Genomic DNA, 15,342 nt, shown 5'->3' with positions numbered 1-15,342 from the left:
GGCCGAAAGGCATAACCAAGTATTCAAAGTGCCCCCTGGGGGTGTTAAAAGCGGTCTTCCACTCATCCCCCTCCCTGATGCGGACCAAATGATAAGCGTTTCGTAAATCCAATTTCGTAAAGATAGATGCTCCCTGCAACCTCTCGAAAGCTGAAGACATCAACGGTAAAGGATAAGTATTCTTTACCGTGATGTTGTTCAACCCCCGGTAGTCAATACAAGGTCGCAGCGACCCATCCTTCTTCCCCACAAAAAAGAATCCCGCCCCCGCTGGAGAAGAGGAAGGACGGATGAACCCCGTTGCTAGAGAATCAGAAATGTATTTCTCCATGGCCTCTCTCTCCGGAACAGAGAGTGAATATAACTTGCCCTTAGGCGGAGACGTACCTGGTAATAACTCTATAGCACAGTCATAGGGACGATGCGGAGGAAGAGAAGCAGCCCGAGACTTACTGAACACCTCCTTCAGGTCCAGGTACTCCGCGGGCACGTTAGATAACTCCACTGTCTCCTCCTGAAACACAGGAACAGGAACAGGGCAGGCACAAACTCGACACGAAGACTGGGAACACAACCGGGAAACCACATACAACGATCTGACAGGGGAAATGAGAAAGTGGTGAGTATTTATGGGGTGATGAGATGAGCTGCAGCTGGTGACGGGAGTGATGAGCTTAATTGTTGATGATCGCTGATCAGACGACCCGCCCACACAATCAATGCACAACACACACATGACAACAGAACACGAGACAAGAAGAAGACAATGGATTTATGAACCGTGACAGAACAGGGATTGATATGGAGGATTGAGCAAACTGGTGGCCATCAAAAACACTGGAGTTTTCTCTTTAGTATAAGTGGTTTGTGTAGTTCCCAGGGGAAAATCAACTAATTGATAAAAAGGTTTAAAGAAATATCTGACATTTAGAGATAAAATATGTATATATAGAGAGACATGCTAGATGTGGGTATGACTGACCTGTTATATAAAGACGTAGCCTATGAGGTTTGCATCTTGTTGTCCCTGGGAGACAGTTTTAAATTTGAGCCATTGCAGAAATTGAGATTTTTGGTTTGTATTACTTAAAATAACTTTGGGATTGGGTGACCAAGCTAAACAGATATTTTTAACAGCCATACTGTATTATACACATTTTACAGTAATAAGACTCATTGATTTAATCCTAAAATGCTTGAGAGAGTAGGGATCGATATGACGAGTGATAGAAATACTATATATGTGACTGAAAATAAGGCAACTCAGACAGACTGAAAGACTGCTATTTTCTGCATTCTGCAAAGAAGAAAAATACTTGCTCTTTTCTGCAAAGAAGAACTTGCTTTATTAAAATTGCATGGGGAAACTGCTGTTATCAACCAGATGAGACTTCTGAAATTAAGGGACAATTGAAAGAGATGGTTGAAGAATTTATAAAGGATGAATTTGATTAACACGGATCTCTGAGTGTTCAATTTCCAGATGACAACAGACAGCTTTTGGGACGGCTGCCTCAACATAAACAACAGCAACTGGACCGTGCAACAAGTGAGAGCAAGAAACACACGGCTGCAGAGAAAAGAAGAGGCGTTTGGTTGGTGGGCCTTCATCCCCTCTGGAAGAGGAAGCTGAAACTTCTGAGGGGCTGGTATGGACAAAGACTGTGCTGATGCAGAAACAACCAAGAAAAACATCTATTATGCAAAATTGCTTCCTCCGTGGCTTGGCCAAAAGCCAGACTGAGGAGAGGCAGAGAGACAACAGCATCCAGAGTCAAACCACTATGCCCCAACATGACACTAGACCCTTGAATGCCAACAAAGACTGACAGATCAAATGCATCGGATGAGGAGGGAAACACTCAGGAGGGAAGTGTTTGCATGACTCAATAATTAACTACAACTGACGCTGGACTTAGCATAGTGAGGGACTACTGCATTAACCAACTAGGGGTAAATGCATAATTAGATAATTGATGTTGTCCACTGAACAGAGAGCTTTTGGGCTCTGCTTTCAAGACAGAGCTGATATAAGGTTGAGTGATACTGAGCTCTCTATCAGGAAAAAAAGAGGACATAATATGTTCAACAACAAAAAATATGGATGATAAAGCTATGGTGCTGGTCACTTCATCTTGGTCAATTGTTAAATAAAAAATAAAAAAAAATAAAAAAGTGACTACATAAATTACAAACACATGATGTCACAAGTGCTGTCATTACCAGGGATTGCACGATGTTAATATTGTTGGTCATGAATTTGAGATTATGCTGAAATCTCCAGTCATTTAAAAGAGCATCTCATAAGCAACAGAAGAAAAGATTTTGAAGAGAAATTAAATTAACAGATGAATGACAAATCAGATAAGAGAAATTGATCATGTTTTTTTTCAAACGACAGCATGTACCAACCTACCAGAAATTTTAATGTATTAGATATTGAAAAATGTGGGGTTTATGACAGCAGTGGTTAACACAATCAAATGGCAACTGATATCGGCCAGCTGTGTTATTCAAAACACTTAGACACTGTCACATGGGGAATGACACATCCAGTAGCTTTTGTCATCAGAGTTGTGTTATCAATTTACAATTGGCTGTATTCGCACCTTGGAATTTAGAATAGATAATTGAATATAAAATTAAGTCTATCATTAGTCAAGAAGACATAAGCAAAACCCTCAACTTCAGACTATTGGACAAATGAGGTATTAAAAGACAAATAATTACACTAGCAACCCTTTTTACTATTTTAATTTCTGATGCGCATGGTTTTGACCATTGCACAAGGGGGGAGGTTATTTGAAAATTATTAGAAAAATAAAAAAGACAAAGATTCACAAAATAATGTCAGAAAAGGAACAGCAAGTCCAATAGGATCTATCTCAGTTCCAGAAGGACCCTTCAAACATCTAGTGATGGATTATGTGGACATAATAAAATCAGTAAGAGGAAAAAGATACAGATACAGTTTTCATTGATAGATTTAGCATATGGGTCGAAGCAGAACCCTCAGCAGACCAAGGAGCAGAAACTGATAAAAAATTTAACCAAAGAAGTCATCCCAAGATTCGGCATACCATCTCAGATTAGCTCTGACAATCAACAGAACAATTAAGACTAAGATCAAGCAATGGACGCCTTAGGCCATCAGCTAAAATACACCAGCAAAATGACATGGCAAAACAGACAAGCTCTGAATTGGCTACTGGCAGAAAAAGGAGGGGTATGTGTGATGTTTGGAACTGACTGTTGCACCTTTATTCCAAATAATACAGCCTCTGATGGAGCTTTTACTAGGGCCATGAAGAAGCTGAAGGATCTGAGACAAGAGGTTGCTGAAAATGCGGGGAGAAACAGACACATTGGATACTGGTTTGACTCAATATTTGGGTCCTGGAATGAATGGTTCATTAAGGTGGGATAATAATAGCTGTGGGTGTTGTTGTTTTTCTTTTGTTGTTCTGTTGTGTTGTGCCTTTTCTCAGATCCATGCTAGCCAACGCAGCTGCCAAGCAGATGACCAATGTGTCAGTAAAACGATCGGGAGTTGATATTGGAGGCACCAACTCAGAAATACATCCAATTGGCCCAGGCATGGATGAGCTGGATGACTTTTTGTAAGGGTTTGGATGGAAAAATAAGGAAAATGGTACCTAATTACTTTTAATACATGTATGACTCTGTTTTTGGTAAGAGAGGGAGATAGCCCCACTGTGTATTTTATTTTGGGGTAAAAATAGACAGAATAATTCGAATGTGGGTAGAGTAGGGAGTTAGTTAGAGGGATTTTTGTATTTCTTTATTCTTTTTATAAGGGCCCTTTTCCTGAAAATATTTTACTCATATAATCTTCCTGGATATTATGCCTATATAATCCTATTGAGAATATTTTTGCATATAATCACACTAACTGTCACAAATATGAATATGTGAATGAGAGGGGACGCTAGAAGGTTTAAAGCAGGTCATTGCCCGTGGTACGAGGTAATGCAACCAGACATAAAGGGAAAAGATAAGAATGTTTTTATTACTAATAATCACTTTATTCACTTTTTACTTTTATATTTTGAATATATCCTGTAACAAGTTAGAAGTTTGGAAATTACATGCATTGAACCATTGGAACATGTATATAGTTATAGTGCAAAAGAGGAATTATTTGCAAGCGCGGTTGTTGACTGTTGAAGAAACATGAGCTGACTCAACTGGTGGTTTAAAAACCCGCTGTCAGCTCCAACACCAGATAGCGCCCTAGGCGAGACTAGGGCACCTCTGGCAATGATGGAGCAACCCAGATAGCACTCCAGGCCACCGGAAGCGCCTGCGCAGTTCCTCTGGCACCGATGGACAGATATTAAAGCTCCAAGTTAATACAACAAGATGAGTTGAATGTATTGAAAATTTGATTGAAAGTTTGATGTTTGAAATAACATATCCCTTGAAATGATGGTCTGACAGGAAGGTGAGATCTTTTACTCCGCTCTAGCCAAGTGGGGGCGGAGATGTTTGGTCTCATTCTTCCTCCAGGGTGTACCTTTGTGAGGAGGTCTTTTGGTAAAAGATGGATGGTCTATATTGACCATATAGAATAGGTTAAGAAAGAAGAGTGACCTAGTCATGAAGATGCATTCTGGGAAGAAAATATTTGAAGGTGGGACTAGAATAAGTCCCAAAGGGGGGATGTGTTGGAGAATTTCATCTGTCTCATACATGAGTCCAGATGCATGATACTAATATTAAAGGAACTAGGCCTAAAATACGAGAGGCCCAAAAATTACAGGAAACAGAGAAAACAGGTTAACACTAGAAGTCCCAGAGTTTTGTAACCCTCCTTTAGCCAAGTGGATGCTAACTGGTTAGTCTTTTGGCTATCATTAGCATCAATTCATGTGTAAATGTGGTCATTACCTGAGCAATCTGCAGGGGGGTTGGGGGTGTGTGTGTGAATGGTTGCTGGTGGCTTGTTTGTATGTGTGGGGGAGGGAGGGCTGCTAAAAGCTTGATTGACCAAGTCTCACATTGGCATGTAGGGTCTTGCCCAGGTGTAAACAGGTATGAATTAGCACATCTAATTGCATGCAGCTTGCTCTCAAATGAGAGGTAATTCCTTTTGTGCTGAAGTGGGTAAAATCTCACTGCACATAGCCTACTACTTCAGTGCCCTCAAGAATTCTGTGGTGTACGAACCTCCTATCCAAGAAAAGAAAACGCAGACAAGACTCACCACTCGGCAGGCCTTGGAAATGATCCTGAGTGAAGTAAACCCTTGTGACTCAGATGGAGAAGACATAGAACTTCAGCCGGATTCGGACTCAGAGCTGTCTGATCTGTCTTCAGGTTAAGTTTCATTTCATATTATTTCCTATTTCATTTCAAACCAGTAAGTGGAAAACACCAAAAAAGCAGAGTGGAGTGACATAAATATTTACTCTGCCTTTTTTGTATTGTCCACTTTTTTGTTTGTACTACTTAGCAGACATTCACTGCCATCTGAAGTGCAAAACATTATTAGTTGTTTCTTTGCTTTAGTTGTATCTTTTTATTTAGGAAGATATTTCAGACATTATTCCGATACAGAGAAGGAGATACTGGAATTATTATTAGTATCTATGCATGCATTTGTGATATCATTTTACTTTTCAATTGCTCACAATTTGAATTTGTTCACACTGCAGATGAGGAGACTGCTCCTCAACCAAAAAAGAGAGCCCGTTTGGGGACTGACCTGACAGAGACAGCGAAAGATGGCACAGTGTGGCGTGAAGAACAGGTGGGGACGCGTCTCCCTTTCACCCCAATAAAAGCGTACGCTGCAGATGGAAAGCCAACGGCTAAGGCCAGGAAAAGTATCTCGAGTCGCCTTCAGAGCTTCCTGTGTTTCATCACTCTTGACATGCTTCATAGCATTCAAGAATGGACTATTCAACATGCACAGGAAACGGAGAATGTTCATTGGTTCATGGCCCTCCCTGAACTAATGGCATTTATTGCAATTGTCATCTTGCGGGGGCTTACCAAGGTTCCATCACTACGTGACTGCTAGTCAGCAAACCTGGGAAACCCACATATCATTGGAACAATGCCGCGAAACCGCTTCCAAGACATCATGCGACACCTACGCTTTGATGACAGATCCACCCGGAGTGATCGAGCAAAGACTGATAAGTTTGCTGCAATTTCCAGTGTGTGGGGATCATTTGTCACCAATTGCATCACGTCCTACAACCCTGGTCTACATATCACCGTTGATGAACAGCTTTTCCCGTCAAATACTCGCTGCTGTTTCCTGCAGTATATTGCAACTAAACCTGACAAGTTTGGGATCAAGTTTTGGGTGGCTTGCGACCTAAAATCCAAGTACATTTGTAATGTCCTCCCATATCTTAGCAAGGACCCTAGTCGTCCCAGTGGAGAGAGACTGTCTGAAAATGTAGTGATGAGGCTGATGGAACCATTCCTAGACAAGGGCAGAAATGTTACCACGGACAATTTCTTCACATCGCTGTCACTTGCGCATAAACTTCTTAGCCGGAAAACCACCATCCTTGGCACAGTCAACAAGATTCGTTCTATGTTTATGTGTTTCTAATTTTTAGAATCAACACCGCCAAGTGTGTCATTGTGTCATTGTGTGTAAAAGTGCTATGAAAATAACAATTTATCTTATTTATTAGGTGTTTTCAACCACTGCTGCTACGCTGACGGCGTATGCGGCCAAACGGAAGAAGACCGTCTACATTCTTAGCAGCGTGCACAGCGTGATTCAGACTGATAATACCACCAAAAGGAAGCCAAACACTTTCACCCTTTACAACACCACAAAGTGCGGCGTGGATGTGATGGACCAGATGGTGCAGGAGTACACTGTCCGCACAGGGACACGGCGCTGGCCAGTTGCCGTGTTCTATAACATGATTGACATGGCAGCACTGAATGCACATGTGCTGTATCAAGCATGCACCGGAAGGCAGGAAAGACGGGTGGACTTCCTGGTGGAGCTTGCAAGAGAGTTGGCTAACTCTCATATGTGTGCGAAGAAGGCAAGAAAAGAACAATTGCTTCGGACACAACCCTCCACACCTAGCCCTGGAAAAAGAGCCATGTGTCAGGTCAAACACCAAATGCAAGAACAATCATGCCACTGTGCGATGTGTTCACTGCTACAGATACACATGTGGTAAATGCAGACGGGAGATACCATGGCAGTGCCAGGATTGTGAGTGATTGCTGGAATGTACTCACTCACTTTTTAATATTATTTGTAAATATGTGTACAAATGGTTGGTTTCTTTTTTTATTTTATTTTGTACTGTTTTTATCAATAAATCTCAGCAACAAAGGAAAAAAAAAACATGTGTGTTGATTTCTCCCTAAGATGGCAAAGTGAAACACAAGTTTCCTTGAAGTGGCTCAGCATGGCCCCACATCGTTTACATAACAAAAGCAACCGTTCACAGCTGATTAAGGATATTAGCCTAAAGCCTTCCAGCCCATCGGCTGTCCTGCGGGTTTTATAGGTAGAAAAGCCAAATGGCTGCTCTTTGGGACTTCTAGTGTTAAAGGGGACAAAATGATGGGAAACACTGAACCTGTCAAAAGTGTATGTGAGGATAGGAGTCGTCTGAGGACAAGACAGAAAAACTGGGTGAAAGGGTGTCTAAGGACGAGAGTGGAAAAGTACCCAAAAAACCATATATGAAATCATATTTAATAAAGCGCATGCGCCAGTATGGCCACCAACAGAAATTAGACATTAATGCAGGTGTTTCTAATCGTGGTGAAGTGATAAGGAGGAGCAAAGAGAAAAAGATAACTATACGAATGTTAATTGGATACCAGAATGGACATTAAGTGACATTAATTGAGGTATAAGACCCCAATGCAGACCATTGTAAAATCAGATGCTTAGCTACCATCTCACTTTGTTGAACTGCTCAATAAAGTTATTTCTCCTGAAGACCTGAAACTTTGACTCTGAAAGATTTCTTCTGAGACCTGCACCAGACATTGAAGACCTGAACCAAAGACTGAGAATTGGCCACTACACCATTCATTCAGGTGTGACACTGACTGAGCCACAATGCAAGGACAAAAGATATATTTTGAAGAAGACTTATATTGACCATTTAAGATTTTGCTTACATCTATCTTGTAAATATGTTTTGCTATTTTATTAAAAAGGTTACAATTACAACAATAATTACAATTTCAGCAATATTTCTGCAAAAAAGTACTCTTTCTTTGTAAAAAAAAAAAAAAGATTATAGGCCTACATTTTATCATATGTATTCATTAGTTTGAATATAGCCAACATTGGAACATCTTAGTCTATGACTTTATTTTTGACAAAATAGTATTTTATATATATATATGAGCAGAAAAGCTTATTTGATGTGACAGTATATTCTACAGTAAAAACTGTACCCAAATCTAGTCAACAAAATGTTGTCTTTCATACTTCGCCTGACTGTAACGTTGTTTTTATGAAATATTAGGGCATAGCCTATAAATGTTAATTTGCAGTTTAATACGTTGCTTATACAAATACATTTTATTTCAACATATTTCAGTCGATTTTTACTCATCTCAGTAGGCTATAGCAAAGCAGTTTATTCTTTCACACACAGACGCGCGATTCATATTTAGGCTAAACAGTCTTTACAAATATGTACCCTTCATTCATCTCACAGAAACGCGATTCATCTTTTTGTTTACATAGGCCTACACTATTGTTATTCCATAACGTTATTCCACATCAACACTTGAGAAAGGATAACTTAGCCTACCTCACTCCTCAGCGGGATCTGCTCCTCATATCAGGAGATATTGCTCCTCATATCAGCACGGAAACTTTTCTCCATAATGTAGGCTATATTATGCCTCTTTGTTTACAGCTGACGTGGGGGCGTTTCACAGCTCTGAAATGGTTCTCAGAATTTGCGTTTGAATAGCACGCGCTCTCCGGGGAGTGGTCAAATTACTTTTGAATGGCTCGTAATGAGGTCGACTGGAATCGCTCTCTTTTTATACAGATTACAGAAGCTGATAATATTTGTTTTTTATATAAATTACTTCATTTAAAAGATGCGATTTCAAGCTTTATGCCCGTGGGTCTGTTTGCCTGTTTGACTGAATTTTCGCGGAGTTATAGATCATTTTCGAACGCGTTTCAAATGGGAGTTTACTGACAGAGAGAAGGCAGAAATAGCATCATGTTAATTTTTCTTTATTTGTCAAAAAGCAAAACACTTTATTTTTATTGTGAGTATACAGAAAAAAAGTAGAAACTGAACAGGATCGATTGATGTATTACACGAAAATGAAAGATCAAAATTAACAGAGCATTTTGTGTTTATTTTTCATTGCTAAAAAAAAAAACGAGCAAAACGCGCGGGCGCGTTTTTGGTCCCCAGAGGGTTAACTAATCAATAACTACTATTTTTTTAATACTTCCCAGAGAACTACTGAATTTTTTACAGATTTTAGTGGTAGTTCACTAATAACTAATCAATAACTACAATTTTTTAATACTTCCCAGAGAAATAATGAAATAAATTCACAATTCATGCAAAACTTAATAACTAATGCAGGAAAAATTACTAGCACTAGATTAACATTACTGCTAGATACTGTACACTAATTATCAATATGTAGTAGCGTAGCAGACTTATGATTTGGGAAAGCTGTCAATAATTAGCCTATGCACTGCTGTCTTTTAGAGAACTATTCATAAACTAAATAATTTTTAAGAATTGTTTTTATAAATGCACTTGTCTGGAACACTTACCCTGTGGCCGATTTTCCGGCATTCCTCTGGACTGGCTTTGAATAACTAGACTCATCATGGTGAGTACTGGAACATACTGAGTCATCAGCCATCCAAATACCAGTTATTTTATTATTTAACCTACCTCTCAAAATTGTTTTTATGTATGTCTCTTTGTTCATATGTATATATATATATATATAAATATGTGTGTGTATATATATCCTGTGAATGATTAGATGATTCTACCCTTTCGGGTTGGCTCTTCATTAGTAACTACAGCATGGAATCATGATAACTAGTAATGACTCAAGGGTTAATGCATACTTTTATAGGACTTACAAATTATTTGGATCCGTATTCTAAAGTGAAGATCATGTTAACTAACTAGTAATGACTCAAGTGTCTCAAATGACTCAAGCTATAATAAAATAACTGGTATTTGGATGGCTGATGACTCAGTATGTTCCAGTACTCACCATGATGAGTCTAGTTATTCAAAGCCAGTCCAGAGGAATGCCGGAAAATCGGCCACAGGGTAAGTGTTCCAGACAAGTGCATTTATAAAAACAATTCTTAAAAATTATTTAGTTTATGAATAGTTCTCTAAAAGACAGCAGTGCATAGGCTAATTATTGACAGCTTTCCCAAATCATAAGTCTGCTACGCTATTACATATTTATAATTAGTGTACAGTATCTAGCAGTAATGTTAATCTAGTGCTAGTAATTTGTCCTGCATTAGTTATTAATTAGTTTTGCATGAATTGTGAATTTTTTTCATTATTTCTCTGGGAAGTATTGAAAAATAGTAGTTATTGATTAGTTATTAGTGAACTACCACTTAAATCTGTAAAAAATTCAGTAGTTCTCTGGGAAGTATTAAAAAATAGTAGTTATTGATTAGTTAATAGTGAACTACCACTTAAATCTGTGTGCTATTACTTACTAATTCGTTAATCTGAGTTACTTGTTAGTTAATTGTAGTTACTAGATTGTTAATATTGTGTTACTCATTTGTTCCTGTGTAGTTATTCATTAACGAAGGATCCGTATTTTAAAGTGTTAACACCAGATGCATTTACACTTGTCCAGTTTCATCAGGAATGTGGCCCAGACCTCCTCCTGAAGTGGTTTGAGCGATCGGATTCAAATCCGTCTTGAATGCGTTTCGGAGGGCATTTACACCTGGTCTTTTCACGATCGGATAGCTATCAGATCTGAGAAAACGCATGAAGTGGCCAGGTGCCAGTTCTGTAACTTACTCAGAAAATACATGGTGATTATAATACTTTTAAATACTCAACTACTCAATGCTCAATACTGTTTATTACTTATTGTCAAGTTAATTTAAAGGTTGGCAATGTCAAAATTCAACATATTACAGTATACGGATCTTCATAAGTAGGGTTGGGTATTGTTTTAAATTTTCTGGTTCCGATTATGGTTCCATTTAAATGAACTATTATAAAGTGCTACCACCAGACCCGGAGATCGGCTGAATGGATTTGAAAACGGTAAAACTCAACTTTTTAACTCTAGGGAAGTTGGAAAATTAGCCTATTTTCAAAAAAAGTGGAGTGTTCCTTTAAGGATGGGTGAAGGGACAGATGAGCAAATGGTCAACTGTTCGGACGCTCTTGCTTACTGCTCCGCGCTTTGCTCTATCGCTTTTACATTTTATCTCCTATTTTTTCTATATTTGATTTCCTTTATTTTATTTCCTTTTATCACCTAATTTTAACTTCAGCAAATCAGCACAGTGCTCATACGACAAAGTTTGGATTACTACAAAAACTGAGGATTCTTTTACCCGACCAGCTTACATACGGAAAGGAAAACACAACTGCCTACAAGGATAAGAGAAAATGCCTCTTCTGGAATCTACTTGCTGCACTAACTGCCACAGACTTTTACAAAGGATTGCAGTTCTAGAAACAAAGTTATTTACGGGACCACCAAACCAGACGGAGCACACAACAGAGCTTCGTCATGGACACCCTCAGCATACCAGTGAGTCCCATGAAACTAGTACTCCTCGACAGGTAGAGAAACAAGCCGATCGACTTACTAATCGATGGCACAAACAGGGAGCTAAACCCAAAGGCACTCGAGACATCAGATTGTCACGAGCATCACATATTACCGCAGTAGCATCCTCTACCCCAGATACAGCTCTGACAAGGATTGCAAACACTGGCCTCCTACCACCGCCTATACATCTTGAGAACAGATTTGAAGTACTAATGAATGTAAATGAGGAATCCACAAATGTGATGAATGTGATCGAACACAGACTGAATGGGCCAGTAGCTAACACTGATGCTAACTGGCGCTCAAGGTCGAGCAGACAGCGGCACTCAGCTCAGAGCGCAGCCGAGCCCAGGACTCTGATAGTGGGGGACTCCATAATCAGAAACATTAGCAACAGGGATACAACTACGTGCTGCCTTCCACAAGCAACAACTTCTGATATAAACAGGGAACTTCAGAACATTCTGATGAAACATAAGACTGCAAATCGACTCATCATACATGTGGGGAAGAATGATATTCATAAAGAGCAGTCAGAACTCCTTAAGAAGGATTTCAATGAACTTTTTGAAACACTTAAAAGACTGAAAGTTCAAACATTCATCAGTGGACCTCTCCCAGCAAGAGGAACAAACAGGTTTTCACGGTTGCTTGGGCTAAATACATGGCTGCAAAAAACCTGCAATATAAAAGCAGTGAACTTCATTGACAATTTCAATCTTTTCTGGAGTCAACGACAACTGTTTCATCGGGACGGCCATCACCCAAACAAACTTGGTTCAAGAGTGTTAAAGGACAATATCTACTTCTCCCTAAATCATCCTTCTGCGGTTTGTGCCAATCCACTCAATCTGAATGGCACACACACACCTGGACACAGTATGAATGACCACAGGACTTCACTTCAGCAGCAAAATGGACATGATAACACCACTCCGCCACAACAACCTCTGCTCACGGACACAATCTCAGCTGAGCCCTGCCCACAGAGCTCACCACAGACAGACATATCAGAACTGCTTGAAGATTCAGCACCCAAGGACGACTTCCTGGAAAACAGCCAGGGAAGCCAGGACAGCATATTACAGCCTCCTATAACACCAGAGCAACAGCCCCTTTCACCAGACACTTTCTCCCTCTCCCCTGCAACGCCACTACTCTGCTTCTCACAGAAAATGGAAGAACTGGTGCATGCTGGAACCAGACTATCCCACTCTTTTGCTGCAAGCCCCCAGATACCAACTAAAAAAAGACAGGCACCACTACCACCAAAGCCTGCGGGCCCAGCTCGCCCTCCCCCTCCTCCTGTGAGAGCTCTTCGGCCTCTGCCACAACGCCAGGGCCCACACCCTCCTCCTTCTGCTCGAGGTGAACCAAAAACAACTGATACCAGCTCTCAGTGATATGTGTCGGGTGCCCGTTTTGATAACAGTAACTTTCTCAAATGTTTACAAAACAAGCGGGAACCCAGTGTGCCTGTATCTTTCTCTATTGCTGTTCTATTACATGATAGAAAGTCTAAGGCCTTCAATAGCCGTACAGCAAACCCAACTAATCTGGTGCCTATTACACGTCAAACTAATATTGCTGTGGGGAAAAGTAAGTCTGTTAAGTTAGCTCTTTTAAACATTCGCTCACTTAAAAATAAATCACTTCTAGTCAACGACTTAATAACCACAAACAACCTGGATTTTATGCTTCTAAATGAAACTTGGCTAGAAGACAGCTACAGTGCAACAATCCTCAATGAAGCAGCCCCTCCTAACTTTACTTTTATGAGTGTCTGCAGAGCTGTTAAGAGAGGTGGGGGTCTAGCTGCTCTTTTTAAAGATATCTATCAATGTAATGGGTCCTATTGTTTGTCCTCACAATGCTATTGGATAGAAGAAGTGTTTATAGGTCCGGTCATCTGGCTATGAACTCACTCTACCTGCAAACTTCCCGCTGAGCTCATCTCCTTTTTTTGCATGACTGGATTTGTCAGGATTAAAGTAAGTAAAATTGCTTAAATATTTTTTGGGGTGTTTATTTCAATGTCTAGAACATGTACATATTTAGTTATTTTGGAAAACTTTCATCAAATTTGATTTAGAGCTTGTTATGTCTATGTTGTAATTCTACAACGTTGGGTCAGAGTGGTAGTCAAAATAGCCTGTGCACCTTACACATTACATAAGGACACTGCACTTTTCAAATGATCACAAATTGAAAAAAAAAAAAATGTAGTAGAAATGTAGTGATTCATTGTAACTAAGCTCTAAATGTGTTTTTCTGTTAATTGTTTTACTTAGTTTAGCTTAGACCATTATTAAACACATGAATAAATTGTATGGGATATTTGAAACTTCAGCATCTATAGCAGTATTTGAAACTCCCTGTATCTTTGTAGTTTTTTGTTTGTTTTTTAACTTCTAAATGATCCTGAGCCATTTTTTCTCAGTGTTGCCCAAGCAGTAGTTAGTAGCATTAGGAGATAGAAAAACAGATTCTGAATGTTCTGGAATTCTTGGGATGCCTGTTGCATTGTCCGGACAGGTGCGAATGGTCTTGAATGTGAACCTGTAAGTGCTCTGGGGGGATGCATGTGTTCCTTTAGTATGATAAGTAGAGAGCATAATAGGCTGCAATAGACAGTATTGTTTGAATGTAGTAAAATGTTGATTATCACTTCATTGAAATTATAATACTTATGGGCATGCTAATGGTAATGTTGATTATCACTTCATTGAAATTATAATACTTATGGGCATGCTAATGGAAATACTTAGATTTCTACCCACATGGTCTACCACCCTGTCTATTCTTTCAGTTTATCTACTACAATGTAAGACCCATATGTATTATTCACATATTTAACTTCATTATTTTTTACTTTTTCCATTTCAGAATGCCACCAGCGCAGAAAGGTCTTTTATGATGGATACACAAACACACTGTGTAGCAAGTGCAATGTTCGCCTGTGCTTAACAGATGAAAATAACTGTTTTAGGGACTATCACTGCAAGTGAACACAGACTGCCTTCAAACCACAGTTTTTTTTTTTGTTTTTTTTTTACGGAAAGTTTTGTAAATATTTTTATCCAATATTTTGTATTAATAAATGCTTATTCATAAAACTATGATTGTTGTGTGGTTATTACTCATGATATATACTGTTATGGGGCTAAGTAAGCAATCAACCCTGCAAATGAATGCTTAAATGTTCTGTATATCTGTTCAGACAAAGTGAGTACAAACACAGAAGTTCTGCTGCCAACAATGGCCAACGTTGCAAATTTACAACATTTTCCTAAAAACGTAAAAAATCTGAAAACGCTTTCATTTCTACATCAGAGGCCTCCTAAAACAATATCTGGGAGGTCAAAAAAAATTTTGCTCATTTTTTTCTATATTTGGGTATTACAGGGCTAAAGCCCTCAAAAGCATATTTATCTAGCAGATGTGTCAGTCTGACCATTGGGCTGAACAAAAGATGAGCATCGCCATAGAGGACTTATGTTATGTAAAGGGGAAGCTCATGAGTCAGCCAATGATAAACAA

Source organism: Rutilus rutilus (assembly GCF_951802725.1).
Source record: "Rutilus rutilus genome assembly, chromosome: 13".
Lineage (NCBI taxonomy): Eukaryota > Metazoa > Chordata > Actinopteri > Cypriniformes > Leuciscidae > Rutilus > Rutilus rutilus.
This window is presented reverse-complemented; position numbering follows the sequence as displayed.